A 27,821-nucleotide genomic window follows, 5' to 3' on the forward strand; every position below is an offset into this window, starting at 1 on the left:
CAGCGTCGTAAAATAACCCAATAAAATAAAAAAAACCATGCATCTAAGAATTATGAAACTGAAAAAAAAAATAAATAGAGATTTTACTTTATACGCTAATCTTAAGACCTCCTGCGACTAGGTTAAAAGTGTTTCTAGAAGGTCCAAATTTTTGTGCGAAACGTTGACACCATAATGCAACTTTAGCGAACCCTTAATTTTTTTTTATTTCGGGGGGGGGGGAAATCGGCCTTCTTCGTTACGCCCTAATGTAAAGTCTCAATCCGAAGACTGACTTGATCCGAGCATTGTAATGTAATGCTCACAGTGAGCAAATGTTACAAAGTAAGCAATCGCGTGCACGGCGAATGCTCACTTTAAATGCTCGGTTCAGAAGTGCTCCATATTTCTTTCCCGTTTGAGATGTCCGATTATTATAGAAGTCGCGAGTGCTGCTTTAATTTTTATTTGCAAAAGAAGAATAACAAAAATCAAACTATGATGGCAAGCGAATCTATATATAGAGACAGAAGTTTTAATGATGCATCGAATTTATGGAATATTTTGAAAAATCAAGAAATCAGTGGTCAATTTAAAGTTATTTCATTATAATCTGTCCTACAGATTTTGAGTGATGTAATTGAGCTGAGAGTAGCAAAAGAAGACATTACGTTCAGTTCCATAAAAATCTGTTTTATACCAGAGAATTTATTAATTTTCCCATATAAAAGGGTAGTTCCTCTTACATGAACGTAATGAGAGTTTGCAAGAAAAGTAGATTCTACCTGTAATTCCTGTGTGAAATTGTATAAAATTCTGTTAGTTAGTAGAAAACTTATTTTGTCTAAATGCACTGCTGTAGAGGGTTAGCTTTTCTTATAGAAACGTAATCAGTTTGTACACAAATATATGCTACCTGTAACCATGTACGGATCCCTGTACAGAGTTTAATACAAATCTGTTACATAGGAGAGAAGTTGTTAATTTTGTCTAAAAATGCACATCAGTAAAGGGATAGTGCCTTTTACAGAAACTAAATCAGAGTTTGCATACAGAAATATATGCTGTCTGTAACTCTTGCACAAAGTTTAATACAAATCTGTCATCTAGGAGAGAAATTATTCATTTTATCCAGCTAAATTTGCGTTCTGACCGACTGGGCGGCTGTGTGATGCAACCGTGCTTGCGCGGCTCGCTGACCTGTACTGACTTGTAATGTAACACTCAAAGGCAGCGTTTCTCAAACTTTTCTGGGGACCACCTTACTCTTGTTCCCTTCGAAAGCAAGTTTATCATTTGTGTAGCATATTTTAATATCAATATACTTACATTTTAATGTAGAAATAATTAGTTAATGTTAATAGAAGAAAATTTCTTATATCGTCATCTGCAAAAAAGAGAAATAAAATTAATGCAGAAACATGCCCGATTTTCAACAAGTAAAGATGCAATTTTGCATGTTCTATTATTGGTGTACGACGTACAGTACGTGAACATTTCAATGTGCAAACTATTAAGAAAGTCATAAATACATGAAAAGGTTCGGTACTTTGGTCCTCTGTTATGAATTCGGGTAGTAATAATAATAATAATAATAATAATAATAATAATAATAATAATAGAGATAATTTAGATATTTATCTATGATATGTATGTATATATATATATATATATGTATATATATATATATATATATATATATAACCATTAAACATTGAGAAACCTGAAACAGCTATTATTGTTGGCAATAATTGTTAGAAAAATATTTCGTTAGCCTATTCTTAAATTGATTTGATGTCTGACAGTTCCTGACATTACTCGGTAGGGAATTCCAAAGTCGAGGAACAGCCACAGTGAAAGAAGATGAATATGAGGATGTTCGGTGGGAGGGAATGGATAATATTGAGGAGTGTTGTGATCGTGTGTCTAGGTTATGATGGGTGGATAAATTTTGAAAACGAGACTCAAGATAGACAGGAGTGGAGAAATGCAATATGTGAAAGAGAAGGGAAAGGGATAGTCCCTGGCTGGGTTACAGGCACGGCGCCAGATGTGCAGGGAAAAGATAGCGAGAAACACCACGTTCATAGTGCTTTAAATCCCTCTTTTTTTTGCTGAGAGAATAGTGGGAAGTCGATAGACGGGTAGGGTAAATAAATTTCATAAAATGTCAGTACTGGGAGAAAAAGTGAAAGGTGATTGCCATGTGTCATATACAAACTCTGAGATTTTCAGCTATAGTGTGATACGCAATTCGTTTGAATTTTATTATTTTTTCTGTCTTTTTTGAAGGACCACAAGGGCAGACCTCGAGGACCACAGGTGGTCCGCGGACCATAGTTTGAGAAACGCTGCTCAAAGGGATTCGCGAAGAAACAGTCAACCGAGTGGAGCACTCATGCTCGCATTGAGCAGCTCGGCTCGGCGCTCGTTTTCCTGCGAATGCTCGTGTTACATTACAATGCTCGGCTCAAGTTAGTCTCCGGCGTTAGACGTACGACCGATAGATATCCTGTAGCGTAAATTTGTCCAAGTCCACTTCGGGCAGCGCCTGGGTCACAACACTAGGGAAAGGATGTTTGTTTTGTGCGTAATTTACCTCTGGAATATAGTATATTTTCTATAGATTAGTTATACTTTATAGATAATAACTTTTTCTGTCTTTATAGATAAAGACAGAAAAAAAAGCAACGAACAAACAAAACAAAGAAAAAACAGAGCGGAGTCGTGCATAAGAAATCCGTTCACGTGTAAACTAAGTTCTCACGGAATGAACCAAAGTCTTCCGAAGGGGATTTAGCGTAAGTCAGCCAGTCATTTTTTTGTCTAAGATTGTGCGCTCGGCGCAGTGGATAGTTTGAGAATGTGAACAGTAATGCAAGGCAACATGCTCTTTATCTCCCCGTGTGGTTGGCCCGCACGGGGAGAGAATAGGCTAGGGCCTGTTTACATTCTCCAGTTATCCATTACAAATTTTATTGCAAAGTTAATACGCAAATTCTCGCTGAGGAAATATGAAGAGTCCATTGCAAGAATGATAGATGTGGTTTGGAATACATTTTGCAGGAGAAGCAATTGAAAGTTTGAAATGCTTAGCGCTCAAAGCTTAACTGTGATTTTCCGATCATTACTGCACAATGACTATCAGTGTTAATGCCATATAACTCTCTATGCACATTCTATATGTCTTAAGCTATGCATTGACAGCCTTGGTTCATTTTCGACAAGAAAGTGACATCCGTCATTCTTGCAGTGGACTCTTCATATGCTTTACACAGTTTTTTTAATACAGTAAAACCCCGATTATCCGTCACCCTATTAACCGATTGTCTTTCTCGCTCGTAGAAAAAATATGAAGTACTATACATTATATTAGTACGAATTTTTTCTACAGAGTGTTTTTTTTTATAAATCTTTACTCTTATGTATTATGGCCGTACTGTTTAACTTCTATGCAAAATATTTTCTACAAGCGGCAAAAAAAAAAAAAAAAAAAAAAAAAAAAAAAAAAAAAAAAAAAAAACATGTACTAGGGCAAAAAGTACAAGTAATTGAGTGGTTTGGGAAAAGAGAAAATTTGGTTCATTTCACATCACAATGCGAGATAGGAATTACAACTGTACGCGATTTAGACTAATGGAAAATAAAATATAAACTGTATAAAATTTGTAAATCTACAACATGAGACCTCTACTATTCCTATGTTTCCACAGACAGTCGTCATAAGGAGTGTCAGCCATTAAAAACCCATCGTTGACAACCAGACTTATGTACAATAAATAAAAATAATATTTTAATAACTAACTTGTCGGAAAATCAAACATGAATTGTAAGAACAAAAATAATAATAATAAATAAATAAAAAAATAATTTAAAAAATTAAAAAAAAAAAAAACTTAAATTATTGAACGTCTGATCCAATACCTAGCGTATTAAAAGAAAAGACCATGGAGGAAATTAGGAAAATATTATGTAGTTAGTTTATGAAAATTGTTTATGGTACGGATTATCTGATTTTTTCGATTTAACCGTTCACTCCACCCCCTTCATTACCACGGATAATAGAGGTTCTACTGTAATAGGATAATAGGGAAGAGAGAATAGATAGCTATAGCATTTCTTGCCGACGCTCATCCTTTATAATAAATTATATATAGGTATACAGCAAGAAAATTGCAGAATGTGATGGTCTGTTGGGCAATTTCACATACTAAAGTGCTATAGCACAACTATAAGTTACCGGTACCTTAGTCACAGAATTGAAGCTTAGAAGATTAACTCTAGATTGGTAACAGTGTGGAGTTAATCAGAAAGTAACTAACTAGTTGTTTAGAGACGAGCTCGAGATAGAGATAAGGACGAACTCATCGTCAATTCAGTTTATATGCGTTTTCTTCTTCAATTAAATGCTCAAATCATGCTTCAAAGAATGAGTTCTAGCAGAACATCTTAAGTCTGAACTGTCATCGTTCCTCCTCAAGATAGCATTGGACCCTGACTCTTCACGTCAGCCCAATATTTTAATAAACAGTTATATATTGCACACGTTACTTAGGTATATTTGTGCGGGTTATTTATTCTTAATCTGTGTACGCCACTGCTAAGAGGAAGTGACGTAGATTGCTTTGGCCAGTAAAAATCTATCAACTTCCGTTTTTCTGTGTGATAGTGAGAGCCTTTTTGTATGAAGTTTGAAGGGAGTGTTGCAGACAGTCGAATTCAAGACTTTGGCGAAAATGTGTTTGTACAGTACCGGTACCTAGACTGCCATAATTCGCGCATTTTTGTAAGCAGTTTGGTCTAGGACAAACTCTTGTCACTGAAGTATCTATGTCTGCAGTGAAGGGATCTATAAAAATCCTAAGAAACCATCTCTACAGTTATATAGATTGATCTCTTTGCTATGGCGATCTGCTCACTTAAGTTGGGTCTTGCAACCAGTGCTAAATAGACGACTGTAATCATCCAATAGCTAATATATACTAGGAAATTTTATGTTTCTTCTGGAATTAATGACGTTTTGTTTAGTCTTTTCCAATTATTTCTAACTGTGCTATTTCTTATTACTTTTCTTCTCCATTGTTCTCTTTTTTTTTTCTATTATAACAAAAATTTTATGGTAAGCTTTTTTGTCTTCTAGGCAGCCTTCACTTGGAGGAAGCTGAATAAAATTTATTCGAAATAAATTTAATATTAGCCAAACGTTATGCTGAAATTCGCCAGAACCAACCGCTAGACTGTGTATAAGAATGAATCAAAATTTGTCTACTGCTTTCAGCAAATCACCATTTTAAGTTATTTTACTTAAAGAGTTGTTAATTTTTACATGTGCTGTGAATAGTTCATGAGTGACTTGAGTCGTATATGTAGAGTCACTTTAGCAGTGTCCTGTATACCGAGGAGACTTACTTTGAACATTTCAACACAAACCTCGTCCAATGGAAGGGATAGAAATTCTCATTTCTCTGCCGAGAATCGAATGGTAGAAACGTGACCGCTATTCCATTATCATGGATTATTTCATATCATGTTGAATAAGCTTGATGAAGACGAAGTCATATGCAGCACTATTATTGCGGGAAATAAGAGCCCGCGATTGAATGTGTTGGTAGGTCCTGCTCTCACCGAAACAGGGAAGCTGTGCGGAATTTGACATAATTCTCTATGGAACACCTGTCAATTCCAGTGCGAACTCTAGATGCCCGCCGAATTACGCTCCGACCGTTTTCACTAGTGACAGGCAGTACGGATGCTTTAATTTGGATGTTATTTACAATAAGGCTGTATAAGCCAGTACATAATTTTATTATTCACTTCCCTGCCCTCCTTTAAAAAATATGTGTTCAATTTTAAAGATTTCCACTGTGAATTTCTGAAGTTGTTTAGTGTGTTCATAATCAAGTATGCCATCAGGATTACTTTTGTCGCTGAAGATAAAAAAAAGTTTATCATACATGATCTCAGAATGCGTTATTTCAAATTTACAATCAAATTTATACTTTATTGTTTTTAGTCTGTTACTTAACGACGCTGTATAAACTACTGGGTTATTTAGCGTCGATGGGATTGGTGATGGCGAAATATTTGGCGAGATGAGGCAGATGATTCGCCATATATTAATCTGACATTCGCCTTACGGTTGGGGAAAACCTCGGAAAGAAACCGAACCGTAATCAGCCTAAGTGGGAATCGAACCCACGCCCGAGTGCAACTTCGGATCGGGAGGCAAGCGCCTCAGCCGACTGAGCTTCGCCGATGGTCTACACCTTTTCACATGAGCTTTATTTTCTCCTGAATAACTCAGTTTTTTTTTCTTCCTTGTTTTAGTTCTGCTAAAAATTAGACGATTTACAGTTTTTTTTGTTATGCTTTATTAAATTTCTGGTCTTTTGTCAATACTAATTCATTATAAGCCACATCTCTTACCTTTTCATGGTCTTTTATTTCTGCTAATAAGTTATTTATTCTCACTTTATGACTGCCTTTATGTAAAACTTTATCAATAATGACACGTTAAATTGTTCATTAATTTATGCCATATCTGAAGAAGGCGCTTTCATTGATATCTAGCCTGTGTACTTTCCCATAAGTCTAAATAAATAAATAAATAAATAAATAAAATCAGCATTATTCACTTTGATCATGTCGTAATCACCGTATTCATAATCACCACCGCCACCATATTGATCGTCTGCATCAAATTCATCACAACTGTGTCCAAGGCATATCACCATCACATCCGTGTAGAATGTGTCCCGGTATGTTTGATCTGCATTCTTTGCCTCTTACCTCTTCTTAATGATACAGACGCGTGAATTGTTAATGGGCTTAAGTCGAAACCTAAACTCAAAATTTCTCACATTATTAGGGATATTACTGCCGTGTTTTTCTCCTTAACACCGGCATATCAAAGAAAAGTGCTAACAATAACAATGCGAATTAGCAGAAAATGAGGTTGACGCCTCTTCTTTCGATGCCATTGTTGTGCTTTTCTTTATATTAGAATATCTATTGCAACTCTGGAACTTTCTCCACGTGAAGATGACGAGTAGTTGTCACAACGGAATTCTGCATTATAGGTAACATTCAAAAGTCATAGTTTCTCACAGAGTAGGTTAATATTATTAATGTATGTATTGTAGATCTTAATGGTTTTTTTTTTTTTTTTTTTTTTTTTTTTTTTTTTTTTTTTTGCCAATCATGTGAAGTTAATGCTATGAATTGTTTGCCTTCTTTTAAACTCGTGAATTTTTCCGAAATACAGGCAAAATGGTAAACATTCCACCCCCTCCATTTTTAATCAGTAACTGAATTGAAGAGTGTGATTTCAAAACGCGTTCAGTTCATTTTTATGAAAGGAGTAGGCCTAGATTTTTATCCCAGGTTTACGGACTGAGCGAGTTTTCAAATGGCATGGACAATAACACAAACTTTTAGACAAGAATTGACGTTGTTTTTGGAGAAAAGAAGCTTAAAATATAAAGAGGTCTAAGAAAATCATGTAGGCGTATATGTATAAATCATAAAAATGGCCAAATGGACTGAGCGAGTTTTGGGACCAAAGTTTTCAATTTATTTGGACAAAGAACAACAGCAAGAAGAATTTCCCTAGATCTAATATCGCTGACATTGGCTGCACGAAATTATCTTACATGTAACTACACGGCGTAGGTTTTCACGAGGGTGGCAAGTCATCTAGTCTTTCCTAGTACAAGAGTTGTTTTTTGTTATTAAATTAAATTTTCGCAACTTCGCAGTTTGTGTGAGCAGTTTATGGGAATGTTTCGACATGAACGTATTAACAATTCCCTTGTTAGCGGCTTTCAGTAAGTGATTCTGGTCTCATATTCATTTTCTTTGACAAATGTTTGTGTCCTGCAGCTTGTCAATGTTCTTAAGATATTCATTTCTGCCATCTCAGCCATTCTTGATGGATACTATTTTCAGTTTTCGGTACTATGAAGTAAAGTTGTAATGATTGGCACTTCATGAAATTTAGAGTAGAAACAGTTTCAAACAATACAAAATGTTCCTGATGGTGTAAAAGCAGGTTTATGCTTCATGCACGCCTGTGTTTCTGTTCATCACAGAATGACTGGTTCGTTGAAGACCTGTTGATTAGTTTACTCTTCATCATTCTTACCTTATATTTTATCAAAAAATATAGTACAAATGGGAAAGGCACTGGCCGGCCACTCTGCCCCATCATCTCCCGATTTAGTTGTCTCATGAGTGATGTCTTCTTGTTGTCACGAGGTTCAAACCTTCCTTCGGACAGCTGACTAAACAACAACAGTAGTACAAATTTTATGAGGAAACCCGAAGGACATGCCAAAACTCATGGCATGTTCGAAAACACATTCTCGGTTCTGTCAAGCGATGCATCGAGTAACATAAATAATAAAGAATGGAGTAAGAAATATTAATACTGGTACTGTCAGTGATGATGATGATATTTGAAGAGTCCACTGCAAGAATGATGGATGTCATTTGGAATACATTTTGCAGCAGAAGCAATTGAAAGTTTGAAATGCTTAGCGCTCAAAGCTTAACTGTGATTTTCCGATCATTACTGGACAATGACTATCAGTGTTAATGCCATATAACTCTCTATGTACATTCTGTATGTCTTAAGCTATGTATTGACGTCTTGGTTCATTTTCGACAAGAAAGTGACGTCCATCATTCTTGCAGCGGACTCTTCATTAATTGTAAGAGACACCGACAATCATAGTCTAACCTGCGTGAATAGACATGTAGGCTCTATTGTGAATATAGTCAGACTTATAATATGAAAACAGTATTACAGGCCATGTTATACATGGCTTTTATACATGATTCATCGGATTTCAAAAGTCTGCATCTTCCAAAGTATTACATATAATAATGGTTGATACATGAAAAGAAAATGAAACACTCCAGGTTTTATCAGTCGCCTACTACAAATGTTCTGTGTGTGCTCCGTTGGTCACAAGACACACGTCCAATTGGTACGTATAGTCGAGTTCGAACCATACGTTTTGTAGCATCCTCCGTTAAAGATCATCGTAGCAGCGGTGATACGTTCCCTGAGCTCTAGCAATGCTGTTGGCAGTGGGAGTACCTACGTAAACATGGTCCTTAACATACCGCCAAAGGAAGAAGTCGCACGGTGTTAGGTCAGGAGACCTGGTTGAGCATGCGAACAAAGTCATGCTCACCTAGACGCCCAGTCCAAAAATGCTGAAGTTCATAGTTTAGGTAGTGATATACCATCGCAGAATACGATGAAAGAGTAATGGAACGGAGAAAAATTCTCTCCGGCGCCGGGATTTGAACCCGGGTTTTCAGCTCTACGTGCTGACGCTTTATCCACTAAGCCACACCGGATTCCACCCCGGCGTCGGAAGAATCGTCTCAGTTTTAAGTTCCAACTCTTGGGTTCCCTCTAGTGGCCGCCCTCTGCACCACGTCATAGATATCTATGAACCTAGGACCGAAGTCCACACATGTGCTGAGGTGCACTCGTAATGAGTGACTAGTTGGCCGGGATCCGACGGAATAAGCTGAAAACCCGGGTTCAAATCCCGGCGCCGGAGAGAATTTTTCTCCGTTCCATTACTCTTTCATCGTATGATGACGCAGAATATCTGCATGGAAATATCATATGTACTTCGGTACATTATAATACAGTAATATACATCGCAGAATGTTCTGATGACCTAACGGTTTGGGATGATTTCTCTTTTCAACGCACGCTGCACCGCAATAACAGACCTGGCATATTCCAAAACAGAGAAGTTTTTCCTTTGTCGCCGTTTTATAACTGCACTGCATTCGTGTTGCCACCTGATGTGTCACGATGAAAACTGTTCTTTTCATCTATAAACCATTATTGTATATGTAATACTTTGGAAAATAGTCTTTTGAAGTCCGACGAGTCATTTATTGTAGCTCTGTACAGTACAATGTGTCCACAGAAACATTCCGTTATTATAAACTGGTATAATTTTTTTTGTAACTATGCGTTTTACGAAATTGATACCGGTGCCATTTAAACGACTCAAGAATTTCAGGGTATGTGTAATTGTAATTGTGGGCGGAAAAAATTAAGAAAAAACTATAAGGGAGAAAATGCTGTTCCCTTTCTTTCGCTTGTCATTGTGGCATTGTTGGATAGAAGCAAATATGGGTTTGAACGTCTACATTTGAACTCGGTGTGAATTCTGTAGCATTTAGAGATTTATGGCGAACCCACGAAACATAGTTGGTGTGTATTGGAATACCATAGCAAACGGAGTGTAGTGAGAGTTCAGCGTGTCTTCAGATGGGAGTTTCAACATGCGGCACCTACTGACAAGACGATTCTGAGGTGGTACAATACACACCAACTACGTTCCAGTCGGTTTGCCATAACTCTCTAATTGCTGCAGAATTCACTCTGAGTTGAAATGTAAACATTCACACCATTTAACACAATTTGCTTCTGTCCAGCAATGCCACAATGACAAGCGAAAAGAGCGGGAACAACGTCTTTTTTTTTCTTTTTCTTATCATGCCCTCTATTGCTTTCCGCCAACAATTATAATTACACATTCCCTGAAATTTTTTGAGCCGTTCTTTGTAATGGCACCAATGTAAATACGCGTAGTACAAAATTATAGCAGTTTATAATGTCGGAATGTTTCTGTGGACATCGTGCATATCAGGAGGCCTATATACAAACAAAACATTACTATTTAATCAAATAAACTGGGCATTGTCCCTCACAATCTATGAAAAGAACCACCTTCATCGTCAATGTTAAGCATTCATATTATAACATATAAGATATTGAATGGGCTTATTAACAGAAACTTAAGTTCTTAGAAAAATTGGATATTGAGCCCAGGGAAGCTTTACACAGACCACTGAAGTCATTAATTGTACTCCGAACTTGTACAACGGTTCATACTGTTTTGAACAAGAAAAATAGTCTGTAGTGAGGTATGGTATAGTAGGTGACGACACGTCATGAATGCCGGGTGAAGAAATCCTAGAAAACGGATGAGAATGAATTGCCGACCTCTGAATACTTCATTATCATTACTTCATACCTACAGTGTACAACTTCATGTTATTTTGATAGATACGGTCGTGATTTCATTGCCAGTGAAGTCTTGTGTTGGCATAGGTGGACTATTGAAGTCATTAAGACCTTACATCAGGAGTTGTCTTGTGTGTTTAATATTACGTGTAGGACGTCCAAAACAATGTGAGCTACGAATATAAATTTGAAAATATCTAATGCATACAAATTATTCAAAATTACGTTTCATAGTGACCAGCGCAAACGAGCATCTTAACTTTGAAAGAGCGTAGAGAAGCAAAGCGCCTTGGAAAGAAGACGTGAAGTTCCTCGGAAGTGACGTTGCGGGTGGAATCGGCCGGTTATGGATTCGTAGCAAGGAAGGTGCGCGTCGTCAAGATGCCGCAGGGCGGGGCAGGGCAGGGCTCACAGTTCAGACCTACAGTAATTTGAAGGTCCTTAGGACATGTGAGCTGCCTTCATGTTCGTCTTCACACTGTCAACATCGCCTCAACGTGTGCTACGTTAATTTTCCTCTCTCGTCGTCGTCTTCAGTCCGATCTCCTTTTCACCCTATTTTTGTACCCTTCTCTCTATTCTCGTCCCCATGCTCTTGTTTCCTTCTCCCCTCCCTGTCTTTTCTTCAGCTATATTAACTCTTAACAGGATGTTCTCTCTACCTCTCTCCGTCATGGGAATGATTTCCTCAGACAGCGTTGGCCAGTAGGGTACCATAATAAATTTGCATAAGTTGACTACACTGGTTTTGAGTTTTTGAACAGACGAGACGGGAAGTAGTTTTACAGTCGAGAGGAGTGTGAGGTCTGGAGGGGTAGCTGGTACATAGACCTTCTCGGGGAAGAACGGAACACTCAGTGCAAAACGTCGTCTGTTAGCCGTGAACTGGCAGTGTGATCCCGAGACAGTGTAGCGAAACTTACCTCTCTGGGCCGCGCTCTAGCAATAGGCATGCGATTTTGTGGTGATTATTTTTCTTCTATTTTGTCTACAATACGTAGAAATCCAGTCAATAAATTTGTTACAAATTCTATGATACTTTAAATATTGTGAACATCAAATTACACAAATATTGAAAAGTACGGTAATCGGCCCAAGCGGAAATCGAACCCACGCACGAGCGTAGCTGCGTAACAGTACTTAGTCAAACTCGTCTAAATCTTGAGACTGAAGACCTGATGCTGTGATAGTGATCTCAGATGAGTGCATATTAATTCCAGGCACCTATTTTGAACGTCTTCAAAAGTGTAGGTCGTAATGGGACGGATAACATTTCTCTTTGTCGTTGGTGATGGTGCTTTCTGGACCAGGTACATGCACGGCAGAGCTCTGACAGCTTTATTACGTAGTCTGCAGAACAAAATCGTTGGATTCTGTGAGAATGCTTACGAAAACGTATTTGTTGTGACTTAATTCATTTCAGAAGATTGTGAGTTATGTACTGACGATGGCAAGGTGCGTCTCCGTAGAAAGGCTAAACTGCGTTTTTGAAATTAGTTATAGGGCTTTAAAAAGACTAGACTGTTAGGAGAAAATCCACAAACGATTAGGGAAAACACGGGAATTTTACTGGAAGCAAGTAAAGAGATAGTTTTGGAAGCAAATCCCGAAAAGACAAAGTATATGATTATGTCCCGTGACGAGAATATTGTACGAAATGGAAATATAAAAATTGAAAATTTATCTTTTGAAGAGGTGGAGAAGTTCAAGTATCTTGCAGCAACAGTAACAAATATAAATGGTACTCGGGAGAAAATTAAACACAGAATAAATATGGGAAATGCCTGTTATTATTCGGTTGCGAAGCTTTTATCATCCAGTCTGGTGTCAAAAAATCTGAAAGATAGAATTTATAAAACAATTATATTACCGGTTCTTCTTTATGGTTGTGAAACTTGGACTCTCACTTTGAGAGAGGAACATAGGTTAAGAGTGTTTGAGAATAAGGTTCTTAGGAAAATATTTGGGGCTAAGAGGGATGAAGTTACAGGAGAATGGAGAAAGTTACACAATACAGAACTGCACGCATTGTATTCTTCACCTGACATAATTAGGAACATTAAATCCAGGCATTTGAGATGGGCAGGGCATGTAGCACGTATGAGCGAATCCAGAAATGCATATAGAGTGTTAGTTGGGAGGCTGGAGGGAAAAAGACCTTTAGGGAGGCCGAGACGTAGATGGGAAGATAATATTAAAATGGATTTGAGGGAGGTGGGATATGATAATAGAGACTGGATTAATCTTGCTTAGGATAGGGACCAATGGCGGGCTTATGTGAGGGCGGCAATGAACCTCCGAGTTCCTTAAAAGCCAGTAAGTAAGTAAGACTGCGGTTTAGCAATATCTTTGGTCTCTGCTAGAACTGAAGCGAATGTTACGTCGGATGTCTTCTTAATTTTGAAACGGCGTTAATGTGATTTAAAAGTTTTAACTAACCGAACTTCTTGGGAGGACTCGGAGTCTCCGTGTAAGGGCTGTACTTAGCGAAACTTTGTTTGCAGTGAGAGGGATTCAGAACAGTTTGCAAACATACATGTTACTTGCGTTCTGCACAGTACGTACATGTACATGCTTTCCGGCATTTGTTTAGTCCTCAACTATTGTAGAAATTCTAATTTCATCCCATAGGAAAGGTGAGAGGCACAAGGCAGCGTATTCGGTTGGGGTACATGTAATAATGATGGAAGTATTTATCCGATCAGAGTCAGCGTGAAAGCCTAAAAACTCGTATAATGATGGACGTCGTTTACTAGATGTTGTTGGTGGTGGTGAACTGTCCGAAGATAGGTTATGAAGGAAATAATATTAGAGTTTTTGAAAACGATTATTATATGCAGATAGGGCTCAGTTGAAATCAGGGAAAACTGAAATATTTCATTTGTATACACTTTAAGAATTTTTACTATTTCTAATATTGAGAATTATATGCATTAAAAATCCTAAAATATGCATGCAAATATGAACTTAAAAATGCCGAAATACGCACGTACATGTGCATTAAAATCCGATGTATGTATGTATGTATGTGTATGTATTTATTCACACTGCAGTGTGTATATACCCGGTGGCAGTGGTAACTAATTACTCAATAATGACAATAATAAACTTATTAATTAAAAATACAATTAATAATAATACTAATAATTAATACTAACAATAGTTAATAATAATAATAATAATAATAATAATAATAATAATAATAATAATAACAACAGGGAATATACTAAATTAAATGAAACGATCACTTAAAATAACATTTGAAATAAATCTAATTTGTATCTTAAGGGGAGGTTGTAAGCCCTATCCTCGCCGTGTTAAATTTAGCAACTTCAGGTACACTTCTTATCTCAGAAACTATTCAATCTACATCTATGAAAATTTGCACACCTGTAGTTGTGATCTTCCTTAACCTACCGATTTTTTTCTTAATTTAATTAGTTCAGCTAAAAACCAAAGAATGTTAATTTTGATCCAAATCAGCTTACAACCTCCCCTTAAAACTAAGATCGAACTAAAACCCACGAGTATGATATGTTCATATCTGCACAAGTACCTTTCAAATTACAGTCATTTCACTGTTCAAATACTATGCACTGCCACTATAAACTACAAAGCTTCACTGACAGGAACACGTTTCACTTACACAGCACACTTGACTGACACGACATACTTCTTCACTGATACAACACACTTCACTGACACAACATAATTCTTCACTGATACAACACTTCAATAACAACATATCATTTACACCCTTTAAATACTGTGTATAATTACCGTCTATTAGTAAGGTCCTTAAGCCTATTTTTAAATACATTTTTGGTTGTTGGTAAAGCCTTTAGTAAGTCTGCAGGTAAAACATTCCAGTCCCTGATAGTACGATTGAGAAAAGAAAACTTTCCAGTGTCCGTCCTCTGCCTTCCCACGATAGGATCCCACGAAAAACAAAACACTAACAATACAATGGGAAATATTCAAATTATTGAACACAAAGAAAAATATAGTCACTTTAATTTTTTAGTTATTGCCTTACTGGCTATTCCTAATTTAATTAAAACCAACTTGATACAGAAAATTCATTATTTTTCTTTCTTCATTTTGTGAAACTTTGTGACACTATAATCTTTCCCATGTTTTTCAGGATCCAACTTGTTTCTCTTATCCATAAAAATAAACATGTGTATAGAAAAGTTTATTTATACCTAACATGAAGTGGGGGGATAAAACTTATCAGATAATATAATAGCATTAACGTCCACATCACTATCGTATCAATGAAGAACTTCGCTAATTTGCCACATCTTCTTCAGACCATAATTTCTCCCTTTAGCTGACGACGCTTTTTCTCGACAAAATTTATTCAGAACTCCTTGATTTGATTTGGGGAAGACGTAAAAACTATTTACATTGAGCGGGAATCATTTTATTTAAATTTGCACAAGACAAAATGGTAGACCAGCTCATTAAAACCTACATCACAACGCCCTCCATACAAGGAGCGTCAGAATAATACACTAACTTCAGTCGTCCATCACCTATGCCGTACACTGAAGTCTCCCCAGAAATATATACGTATCTTAAATTCATATCAGTTTTGTCTTCAGCTCAATTTGAGTAGTTTGTACATATTCCCCTAGTCAAGTCAAGGAGCTTTGAATAAATTTTGTCGAGAAAACGCGTCGTAAGCTAAAGTAAATAATTACTACGGGTTTTACCGAAATCCATAAAAGTAAAAAAACAGTCTTCAATACAATAATCAAAATTATGCACGTATATGCACGTACAACCATGCGTAAATTATTTTAATTAAATATGAAATATGTAAGTACAATTAGTAAGTTTTTATTAAGATATGCATTTCCGATACTAATATGCATTTGCATATTTCTCATCACTTATTATTACTATCTTAGGAACGCAGAACTGCACGCATTGTATTCTTCACCTGACATAATTAGGAACATTAAATCCAGATATTTGAGATGGAGAGGGCATGTAGCACGAATGGGCGAATCCAGAAATGCATATAGAGTGTTAGTTGGAAGGCCGGAGGGAAAAAGACCTCTGGGGAAGCCGAGACGTAGATGGGAGGATAATATTAAATTGGATTTGAAGGAGGTGGGATATGATGGTAGGGACTGGATTAATCTTGCTCAGGATAGGGACCAATGGCGGGCTTATGTGAGGGCGGCAATGAACCTCCGGGTTCCTTAAAAACCATAAATAAGTAAGACAAGCGAGTTAAAAATAGACTTATACGATATTGTGAGAATAGTACCGTACTTCTAACACTAGTGTGAAAAGTGTTTTCAACTGTTAGCGCAGATTGTTAATTCTTTGCCGCCAGATGTCACACGACAACAGTTACAACTGCAATGACTCTTTAGTCACTGTAATTGCAATGGATCAATAAAACAGTCCATTCAGTGTTAGGCCTACTGTTTGTTTTAGTTATTTAACGACGCTGTATCAGCTATTAGGTTATTTAGCATCTTTGGGATTGGTGATGGCGAGATGGTATTTGGCGAAATGGGGCCGAGGATCTGCCATAGATTACCTGGCATTCGTCTTACGGTTGGAGAAAACTTCGGAAAAAACCCAAGCGGGGATCGAACCCGCGCCCGAGCGCAACTTCAGATCGGCAGGCAAGTGCGTCAGCGAACTGAGCTACGCCGGTGGCAGGCCTGTTTGATACACAAAATAAATAAGGTGCTATGGGAATTGCTTTATTTATAACTTTATGAAACAATTAGGGATTAAATATAATTGAAAAAGTACGGGCCACTCGGGTTTGAACCGGGGTTCTCTCGACCTCGGAGTCGAATGGGCTTCCTCTGAGTTACATCATCGTCTGCTTTTAATGCGATAAAATTTCACCATCATAGTGAACTAGATTCTGCTTCAGGTCCGAGGTTCTGAAATTATTTGCCTGATTCGGATACGTTAATCTCATTTCAAAATGTGAAACTAAGCACTCTTCAAAAGTTATGTTGCAGAAATGGACTTGATTACTGAAAAAAAATGCGAAATACACATGGGAGTATTTATTTATTTAATCAGGCTGAGTCTAGTCATGGCGGATTAGATGCACACATGGGAAATAGTATGTATTGTTGTTAAATACCAGAAAACTTTTCTCTCGTTCAAATGTTTCAGGTAATAGATTTTCCTTGTCAAGTTTCACTGTCCCATTCAACTGTATTCAGATAGAATAGAATTCACATATTAGGTTCCAAATAACATCGAAGAAAATATTAATTTCTTTGAAATTTAGAAGCAAGAAGGAAGAAATAAAAGCTAGTAGGCTAAGATTTTGAAGTGTAGGCCTTATCGCATTAGCTGTATAATGAGGAACTTGAAATGTTACTAACATTCTGTCCAATTATTCGTTTCCACAGTGGGACCCTGTGTAATAAGATCACAACACGACGTAACATACGTAGTATGTGAATTTTGAAATGTGCGAGTAATGTTGGGAACCTCGCATTCGAAAAAGTACTATTTACGTATCATAAATACCGTGTGACACAAAAATCAGTTGACAAATGGGAAACATTACTCTAATTGGAAATACAATTGTATACAGTATTTTAAAAATGTGCTCCATTTACTTGAAGACAGTGCCTCACTCGATCCTGACATTCTTCTCTCACGCTTATATGTGTTTCAGGTGGGATCTTTTGTTTCAAGTCATCTATAGATGTAGGCTCTATCTGAAAAATGTGTTGTTTTACAAATCCCCATAGGAAGAAATCAAGAGGTGTGAGATCTGGTGACCGTGGAGGCCACGACAGGTCCACCTCGTCCAACCTAGTACACACCGAACATCTCATTTAATTTCTGTCGAACTGTTGGAGCACAATGTGCCGTGGCACTATCTTGTTGAAGTCACATTCTTAACCGTTTGTTCAGTGGCAAATTATATAGGAACTTCATTACAATGCTTTCCAGCAATTCCCCATGTGTGTGTTGGTTTACATTTCCATCAAAGAAATATGGTCCCACAACCATATCACCTATTATTCCACATCACACCATAACTATTGGAGCACCAGGGTTGTTAGCTGCACACATCCGTCTTGCATTTTGTGTATGAGAGTGCCCATGTAAAAAGAATAAGCATTCGTCACTGAACAGAACATGCTGAAGGAAGGATCGATCAGTATGCAAGTGCTGTGTGATCCAGTTGCAATATGTTCGCATTTTGAGTGGATTCTCTTCTTGCATTGTGTGTAAATGCTGTAATTTGTAGGTGTGAAAACGTATAGATTTCAATATTCTGCGAACAGATTCTTTACTGATACCACTTTCTCGAACCACATAGCGCACTGCCCTTTTATGGCTGGCCATAATCTTCGCAATCACGTCTATTGAATGCTCCGCGAGTAGCAGATTTGGACGACCAATTCGTCTCTTGTCGAGTACAGTGAAAGTTGTTTTAAATCTATACAATAATTTGGCTACATTTTGGTGTAATGATTTTGGAATGTCAGGATGACGGCGATGGAACTTTCCTGCAACTTCTCTTGTCCTGTGTTTGTCCCCACAGAACAGTACTAGCTCCACTCTGTTCAGGATTCAACATGATCTGTTCAACTTTCAATGAGTATCAATATCACAACTGAAAATAATAAAGAATATTATCTTCAACTATTTACTCGACTCGAAATAATAACTCAACAGCTTCAAACAATAAATGAAACAAAACACAAACTAACTGTAGCATTGTTTTCCGTACCATTGCTTGCTTCAATTTTGTTTATGTACTGTGTTTATTTTACGTATAATTATTTAAGTTTTACAATTGGTAATGTTTCCTATTTGTCAATTGACTTTTGTGTCAAATAGTACCTATATTCTATTTCTTTTCCGAAGGAAGGTTTATTAACGATCTACTTTATATTTAAAATTCATGACGTACCTTTTCCCGCCGAGGGATCTCTGTGCTCTTTGATTCTTCGTACCGTTCATCTATTCTCTCCATAGCATTACTTCTCATAGACTTGAATTATCTTTGTAGTTCGGAAGAATCGTTGTTTGAGAAAGAGAATTGAAATGTGCTTGCAGGGGATTTGGGTGGAATTGACACGTTTCAGGGTCGTGTCTGCTTTGCAAGTCGTGTTGTGAAAGCAGCCTTATCTACTCAACTTCCTCCTTCCCCTACTTTCCCAATTTCCGAAGGAAAACCCGCCTTATTAAGCTGTGTTTGAGGCTGGCAGTAATTTGCGTATTTCCAGCGGTTCGCTGTTGTACCGGCTTGAATTTTGGCATTTTAATTCTTAGAAAAAAGGAAAATAGTGGTCTCTTCTCACTCCTCATTCTCATCCGTCACCCAACCTCATTTTCATCTCTCACTCCCTCATTATTTATTCCTTTTTTCATGCTTTTGCTTTTCTTTTTGGTCCATTTTGTCTTTCGTCGTCCATTTTTCCCCCTTAATCGTCTATTTTTTTTTGCCTTTCCCATTGTCGATTTTTCGACTTTTCCCCTAATCGATTTTTTTAGCCTTTCTTCCCCTGTCGATTTTTTTTTAGCCTTCCTCACCCTGTCGACTTTTTAATCTTTGCTTCCCTGTCGACTTATTTTTTTAGCCTTTATCCCCTTTTAAATTTTATTCGCCTTTCTCCCTTTGTCCGTTTTTCCACCTTTTCTCCCGTTGTTCCCTCCTGGTCCGATCTTTCGCCTTTCTCTCCTTGTGAGGCCACCGCTGTTGAGTAACGGTTAACACGCCTGACCGTGGAACGAGCGGGCCCTGATTCAAATCCCTGTTAGGACAAGTTACCTGGTTGAGATTTTCCCGGGATTATTCCTCAAACCAATAAGAGCAAATGCTGGGTAACTTTCGGCTTTGGACCCTGTACTCATTTCTCAGGCATTATCACACTCATTTCATTCAGACGCTATATAATCATAGCAGTTGAAAAAGCGTCGTAAAATAACCAATAAAAAATTCTCTCGTCTGTTCTTTCACCTTTCCCTCCTTGTGCGACCTTTCGCTATTCTCTCCTTGTCCGATCTTTCGCTTTTCTCTCCTAATCTGATCTTTTCGCCTTTGTCTCCTTGTCCGATCTTTTCGCCTTTGTCTCCTTGTCCGATCTTATTGCCTTTCTTCTCTTGTCCGATTTTTTTTTTCGCCTTTCTCTGCTTATCGGATTCCTCCCACTCTCCTATTTTTTGCCCCTCCCCCCTCGCCCGTGTTTCTTTTTTTCTCACCTCGTTCACTTTTCGCCGTAGTTTACTATCGTTATTCATTATGGTTTAACAAACATAATCACACTAAATCCCAGCAGGTAAAGGTTCCGGTATGAGTATAAACTCACTGTGAAATTCCTAATATATCCCACAGTTACGTCTTCTGCCGTCTTGCATGTACTGTATATTCAGAGGGGTTAAGTTGAATCCAAACCAATGTTGCTCGATTTTCAAATACAGTTCAAATTAAAACCGTAGGTTAGAATATTTAATGTTATTCATACATTTATATTCCTAATTCAGTTTCCTGTTCACAGTATTTTTGTGCGATATCTTGAAAAATATGGGACTTTTAGACTACAATTTATGATGTTTGATAATGTTTCGTGCATACTACAGGTTTTATGTGCCAGATGGTAAGAAGTAGTTGAGTGACTTTCAAAACGCACTCTTAAAAAAAAAAGAGAAAGTCTTGTATATATATTTTAAATGTAAGCAGCTATATTATAGTAAGATTTTAGGCGTCAAAATGCAGTAATTTTCACAGTTCCACAGGTATGAAGCTGGTTTGGATATTTGTTCATTTTCCATACAGCGACTTTTTGCATTTTTCTTAAATACAAAACGTGTACAAAACCGCCTTTTGAAAGTCCACACCTCATTTGTAAAAATTCAAATAAATTAACAGTTCGATCACTTTTGAGAATCTCAAATAATATATCAAAGAAACGGAAGTAGGGTAAAGGTTGGTAAATTGTGATATGAATATAATATTGTGATAGTTATTTTTGAGAATTTATTATAATTTTACTGAGCGAGAGGAAGATCGAGAATATTCGTGGATGTTTCTGTACAGAACCAGTCCTTTTTTCACTCAGTAAAATTGTAATAAATTCTCAAAAAGAACTATCACAATATTACCAACCTTCACCCTATACGGCGAGAAGTTGTCTGTGCCACATTACCCATCACAAACTGCAGATGTGTTGGGAATGTTGGGATGAAAACCTTACCTCGGGCTGAGTGACTGAGATACAGCTGGGCCGACGACTGCAGTTCGAAAAGTCGTAAAATAAAAGCGAAACTTTCTTTTGCTCTAGTCTACTAGATGTGCGGGGCCAGGGAACTTGTGTTCTCAAGACTTCATAAATCAGAAGCTGGAACCACGTGTGTAGTTTAGTGAAGGAAAAAGTGCTGCCAACCTTAATAATATCAATATCGTCACAATTATAACCCTTATTACTATTTTTTGACTGTACACTGAATATGTGTGCAGTGTTTCTCGGGGACACATACGTCACATACACGGGTGAATTTCGAATGACCAGTAGCCCACCTATGTCCCCGTGTTAGTGCCGTCTCTACATGCCTCTGGAATAGTGGTTCCCAATTTATTATCTACGGACTGTGGTTTTCCAAAAACCAGACTTTTAACTTCGTGCTTTTGAAAAGATTGATGTACCAATGATAGTTATTAACCTGTGCGGGGAAATAAAAATTAAATTAGTTTACTAACATTACAAATGGAACAAATTAAGGCCTGTCCAACAGTAACACAGAAAAAAATGTTGGGCTTAGATAGGCATAAAGGGTGAAATTGTGCTTTCTTTTTCTCGAACAATCTCTTCCACATCGGTTTAATATTTCATAATTTTAGTCCCCTGGATGAACGTCGAGATGTTTTGTGTACTTGTTCTTCATACACAAAATATTGAGAATTATTCACAAGATAAGCAGAACATAATGGTACTAGATACGAGTATTTCAAGGTTTCCCCCCCCCCCTCCAACTAACTTGTGACGTAGAATATGTTTCCCTTGCACCGATTATGGACACTGGTTCTGGAGTTAGTGGTGAAACAAAAAATGACACTGTAACAAGACTACGAGCCACAGCCTAATTAGTGTTAGTAGTTAGGACATGAACCAATATAACTTCTGCGATCACAAAGCGCTGCCTCTCAATAATATTTCGGAATCGAGAGTAGCTACAGACCAGTGGAACCATTCGTTTGATTTGTAATCGCGAGTTTTGCGATGTTAAAACAATAGACACGATACGCTTCGAGAGAACGATAGTGAACAATTTATTGTGAGTGGGGATTATTACTAATTTCGGAATGTCGCTTCATATGAAGAGAAAATATATTGCATGCTCTTCATTAATTACTTCTTATCATAAATCTACAGTGTTCATTTGTAAACTGAAACAAAACTAAAACATTCAAACCAATACAACTGTAGTTTCATTCCCGAAACTGGGCGACATACACAGTCTTTCATAAAGATGTGAGGAGTTAAAAATCTTTATTGCTAGTAAATTATTGAACTTACGTTAATTAAACCAGTCCAGAACGAACAAGAAACTCGGAACAGTTTTTTTTACACCTACAAGTGTTCAATGTGTATGCCATGGTTGACACGGCACACATTCGCATCAACATGGACCAGTCGATAGTGTCAACTGCTGCAATGATACGCTGCCTTAGATCTCCGGTAGCATGAATACCCTGTCTTTGATGTAACCCCATAAAAGAAGTCACACGGTGTCAGGTCTGGTGATCGTGGGGGCTACACTTGTTTTTGACATGCCCAGTTCTGTAGGTAAAGTTGCTGTCGATTTCTTTAGGCTGCACACAAAACATGTCCGCACGATCCCCGCCTTCTTCTGAGGTTGATGGGCGACCAATTATTTTTCCTTTGCACAGAAAACCCGTTTCTTTCAATTATTTGCGAATTGAATTTTGACTAGTTGGGTTTTTTCTTTCGAATGTTCTACGAAATGCATGTAGGCCAGTAATAGCTAAATTAGTAGTGTGAAATACCAAAACGCACAACGATTTCTCCACAAGCGTAGGAGCCATTGCACAAAAATGAGGAATACGAGGTGCAGCTGTACAAAACAAAGCGGCCTAGCGGCAGGAATGTGAACTCTGGGCTTAAAAAACATACACGCACAAACTGTTTGAGTTCCTCGTTCGTTCTGGACTTGTTTCATTAACGTAAGTTCAATAGTTTACTTACAATAAAGTAAAACCCTTATGAAACATGGTGTATTATATTGATTTTGTATTTTATTTCTGCCGATGACTGACCGTTGAGTTTCTAGTGCTTATTTTGGTCGCGGATGTTGAGTACCAAAAAAGGAAAATACATCTGGTTGCTTTGAGCCCAGCAGAATTGCTGCATTTAGTATAGTAATATGTGTGTTGCAGCATTTGGGGAACTTCTTTTAAAGTAGTACAACCGTTGCTTCCTCTCTTCCCGACGTAAGGCCCGTAACACTCTTGCAGAGTTCTCGCCAGCGAGAAATGTGTTGCGAGAAAGAGGCGAAGAGCCTTCCTCCACACACTTGGCGAGTTCTCGCTATCACAGATCACACCTCGGTATGATCATCTATGCACTGCCTTCATGCAGAAAGCATTTTTTTCTGATTATAGTAATGACTCGTTGGGGGAAATATTATAGGTTATGTATTTACGTATATTGTCGTACTTAAATATATAACCTGTAAGTATATTGTCATATTTTACAAATATGTACGAACGCTATGTTGAATCTGAGTATTCAGATGATGAGAAAATCGAGTTACATGAACATATTTTGTTAATGAAAAGAAAACGTAGGCCTAAAATTAAATCCAGAAATATCTGAAAATCACATTGTATCTTACGAAAATAAGGGCGAGTTTTGGACACTGGTTTCGATTTGAATGATGATACGTTTAGGCATTACAGTATTTCAGGTTGAATAGACCACAGTTTTTTGCCATTCATTATATGATAGAGGATTCTTTGCTATGTTCTGATTAAAATTATGTAAACTGTTAACACATCCTATAGATACATTATTTCAAATGTTTAATTAATACTATTAAATCTCATAAAAATAAAATATAGCCCTATTTATTTTCAGATAATCTGATATTTGTCTCCAAATTTCTTCTTTAAGTTTCGTGTTTTTATAGTTTTCATCCCGTGTATCCTATAAATAGGCCTACGGGTGACATCGTACAAGTTCGATTATCAGCCATCTTTCCTCATTTTCAAATAAAAACATTACAATTCATCGCCACCTGTGATATCTTTTTCTACATTCAATCGTCATAAAGAGTATAAATGTCAAACATCTTTGATAAATGTGTCAAGAAAATTCGCTGAGCTAGCGATCCCAGCGAGAAACTCGCGCGAGGTTTTTGCCTCGAGCGAGAATCTCTTCCAGTGTGTGGACGTCAATTTGAATCCATGTTATCAATTTTTTAATTTTCTCGCAACACATTTCTCGCTGGCGAAAACTCTGCAAGTGTGTTACGGGCCTAAACTATGACGTCGCTCACGGGCAGAGATAGCCTATAATAGTGAGCGAGTGTGATTTAATGACCTGTGGTTTTGTCCCTGTGATACGTTTGCTACAGGTACCTATTGTGACTATAGTTCCAAAATCACAGCTCCGAGAAATCGCCATCTCAGACCGATACGTGTTTCAAAGCGATGGTGACTAATGTACAGTCTCAGAAAAGAGTTCTGTCGCACAGATACTTTACAAGTCCCAGAAAGGAGGCAGTGCGCATGATCAGAGGACGAGCGTCCTGGTTCACAAGAGGAGGACTAGTTGAGGTAAAAATAAAAAATATTTTCCTTTCGTTGTATGTCTGATCATGCCCACTGTCTCCTTTCTGGAACTTATAAAGCATTTTGTGCGACAGAACTTCTTTGTAAAACTACGTATCTATGATAGTTCCAGAATCCAGACAACTGAAGTCAGAAGATAACTTGAAAGGACAACATTATCTGGGATTAATTAATTTTCGTCCCACTCCAAAGGTTAATATCGGCAACTATTAGATACTGAAGCTACAATGCACTCTCTATGTTCTTCTACAACTGACTCACCTTCGTAAACATTCTTGGGCGAATACACATCGGGATAACACAGGTTAAGCCTTGGTTTTTCTGAACCGACGCAAGTGGCGTGCAAGGTGCGAGGCCTGCCTCCCATAAATGCGGACTACGCGAGAGTGGTATGGCATAGTTGCGCCCCGCGGTCAATTGAGAGGCCTAGGCATGGTATAATTGCGCCCCAAACAAATCAGGAGCAGAAGGGACATGACATAGTTGCGCCCTGAAGAAATCAAGTAGTAGAAGGGACATGGCATAGTTGCGCCCCGAAGAAATCAGGTAGCAGAATGGACATGGCATAGTTGCGCCCCAAAGAAATCAGGTAGCAGAAGGGATATGGCATAGTTGCTCCCCGAAGAAATCAGGTAGCAGAAGGGACATGGCATAGTTGCTCCCCGAAGAAATCAGGTAGCAGAAGGTACATGGCATAGTTGCGCCCCGAAGAAATCAGGTAGCAGAATGGACATGGTATAGTTGCGCCCCGATGTGCATAGTACACACGAAAGTGATTGTCATAATATAAACAAATTACTTAAAAATATTACAGTGATAACTGCATTGAAATCAGGTAGGCCTAGCATATGATCAATTTTGCTATTTAAAATAACACTTTTTATCGATCGCACAATAAATGAACTGCATTTTCTGTTTGTACATCGATATGTTAACTTGCGGTGCAGGGTTTCAAATATTGAAACTTAGAACTATTGTGAATTATCAACTCTTTACCCTTTTCACTAAACTTTACATTCATTTTAAATTGTTCTCACTATACGCCACACACGGTATGAAAATTACTAATAAAATGCCAACGGCTCACTCATTTGAATATGTCAGTTAATAAAATACTGCCAACATTATGGCGTTCATTTTAACGGTAGGCTATTGATAATCACTGCATAAACAGTAGAAAAACAGTTAATAAAGTACTGCAAACTTCACGGTGTTCATTTTTACGGTATCGATAATAAATATTAAATCGAATAAGAAATCAATAAGGTTGGTTGATTACGAGGCTCGAGTTTCCGTAATGTCTTTTTCTCTACCTATTTCATCGGGGCGCAACTATGCCATGTCCCTTCTGCTACCTGATTTCTTCGGGGCGCAACTATGCCATGCCCTTTTCTCTACCTGATGGGAACGGGGCGCAACTATGCCCACTAAACAGGGACCCTTTTTTATCTGCTGCATTTTATCTGACCGTGGGGCGCAACTATGCCCTGCCCCGCGAGAGATAGTGAGTGGTTTCTGTAGTTGCGAGGTGCGTAGACCTCGCGCCTCGCAGCAGTTATAGAAACGTCGCATGCGTCGGTTCAGAAAACCCAAGGCTTAAGAGTGTGCTTTGTGTTTAGTATACTCGCCGCGCTAATTAGTATTGTTGATATAAGACAAGACACCGGTATATCAATTCCATTCGCAGAAGAGCGATAAACACAAACGTCTGTTCACTCATGGTGGGAAACATGATTAAATGTAGTGCGCAAGACCTTTATGTGCGCTTCCAACACCGAAGCTCGCAGTTAGAAAAGATGCGCCGAAGTTTTGATCTTTTTGCTAGTGTAGGATTTGTCAGCGTACCATGGGAGACGAACTACATAGCGCAGCATGATTATTAATGGATCAATGGTGGAAAGCCGGTAGGGGAAATGGGAGTACCCCGCGAATCTGCCACCAAATAACGTTATTGTGCACCACAAAATGCACTTGGACGCACAGGGATTCGAAACGGATTACCAATGATGGGTAGCCGACATTCTAGGCGTTCGGCTGTGTGGCTGCGACACCTAACTTATCAGGAGTATCTTTGACCCAGAATTGGCCCAATGTATTCTTTGAAAAGTATTTTCAGTGAACCATCACATCACACCAAATGCAGCTGCATTTCCTGAGAAGTGTTGGTTGAACAGTAATGCATTGATAAGGATCAAAGAGTTTTGAGGATTGAGTGCAGAGAAGCAACCTAAATCGAGTCGCTAAATTACGCATGTGATCAGTAACAATTTTTTAAACTTCTGTTAACAATTTGTTGACAGTGAGATATGTCTAGTACAGTATTAGGTTACACTCACAGGCGAAAGACTTCATTTTTTTTTATTTAAGGCATTCATTGATAGAAATGGCTGTATGTTTTGTGAGTGGAGAACAGTTTAATTGTTATTAACCGAAATATTGGTAAAATATCGCTATATTATTGTGGTAACCAAAATATTTTCGGTAGGTATGGTTTTTAGAAACATAAGCTGAGATCTTATAATAAAAAGCAAGAAAATTGAAGTGTTTTATTTACTTTTTGACGATCCCGGGCCAGGTCGATGTCATTTAAATGTGCTTAAATGTGACAAGCTCATGTCAGTAGATTTACTGGCATGTAAAAGAACTCCTTCGGGACAAAATTCCGGCACACTGGCGACGCTGATATAACCCCGGCAGTTGCGAGCGTCGTTAAATAAAACAGCATTTTAACATTCACTTCTTGTGCCGGTGAGTGTAAAATGCCACTTTAAACTCGGCTTGCTCAAAAATCGTGTTTTTTAATCACTGCACACCATTATCTTAGAAGCTGATGTTGAGGGTGTTCAAGGATGCCAGTATCATACACATTGACTGAAAATTTGTTCAACAGGACACCTGAAAAATAATCATTGCTTTAGAACGTACCTTGTTTCTAAAAGTATTGAACATAAT

At 37.8% G+C, this 27,821-nt stretch overlaps 1 protein-coding gene across 3 annotated transcripts in view; it reads left to right on the forward strand.

Annotated features, from left to right (window-relative positions):
* The window catches only part of LOC138706642 (serine/threonine-protein phosphatase 4 regulatory subunit 1-like), a 439,770-nt gene that overhangs the window by 145,896 nt on the left and 266,053 nt on the right, over positions 1-27,821 (forward strand). The gene's annotated exons all lie outside the window — the stretch shown is intronic.

The sequence above is a fragment of the Periplaneta americana genome, chromosome 9 (genome assembly GCF_040183065.1).
Source record: "Periplaneta americana isolate PAMFEO1 chromosome 9, P.americana_PAMFEO1_priV1, whole genome shotgun sequence".
Taxonomy (NCBI): domain Eukaryota; kingdom Metazoa; phylum Arthropoda; class Insecta; order Blattodea; family Blattidae; genus Periplaneta; species Periplaneta americana.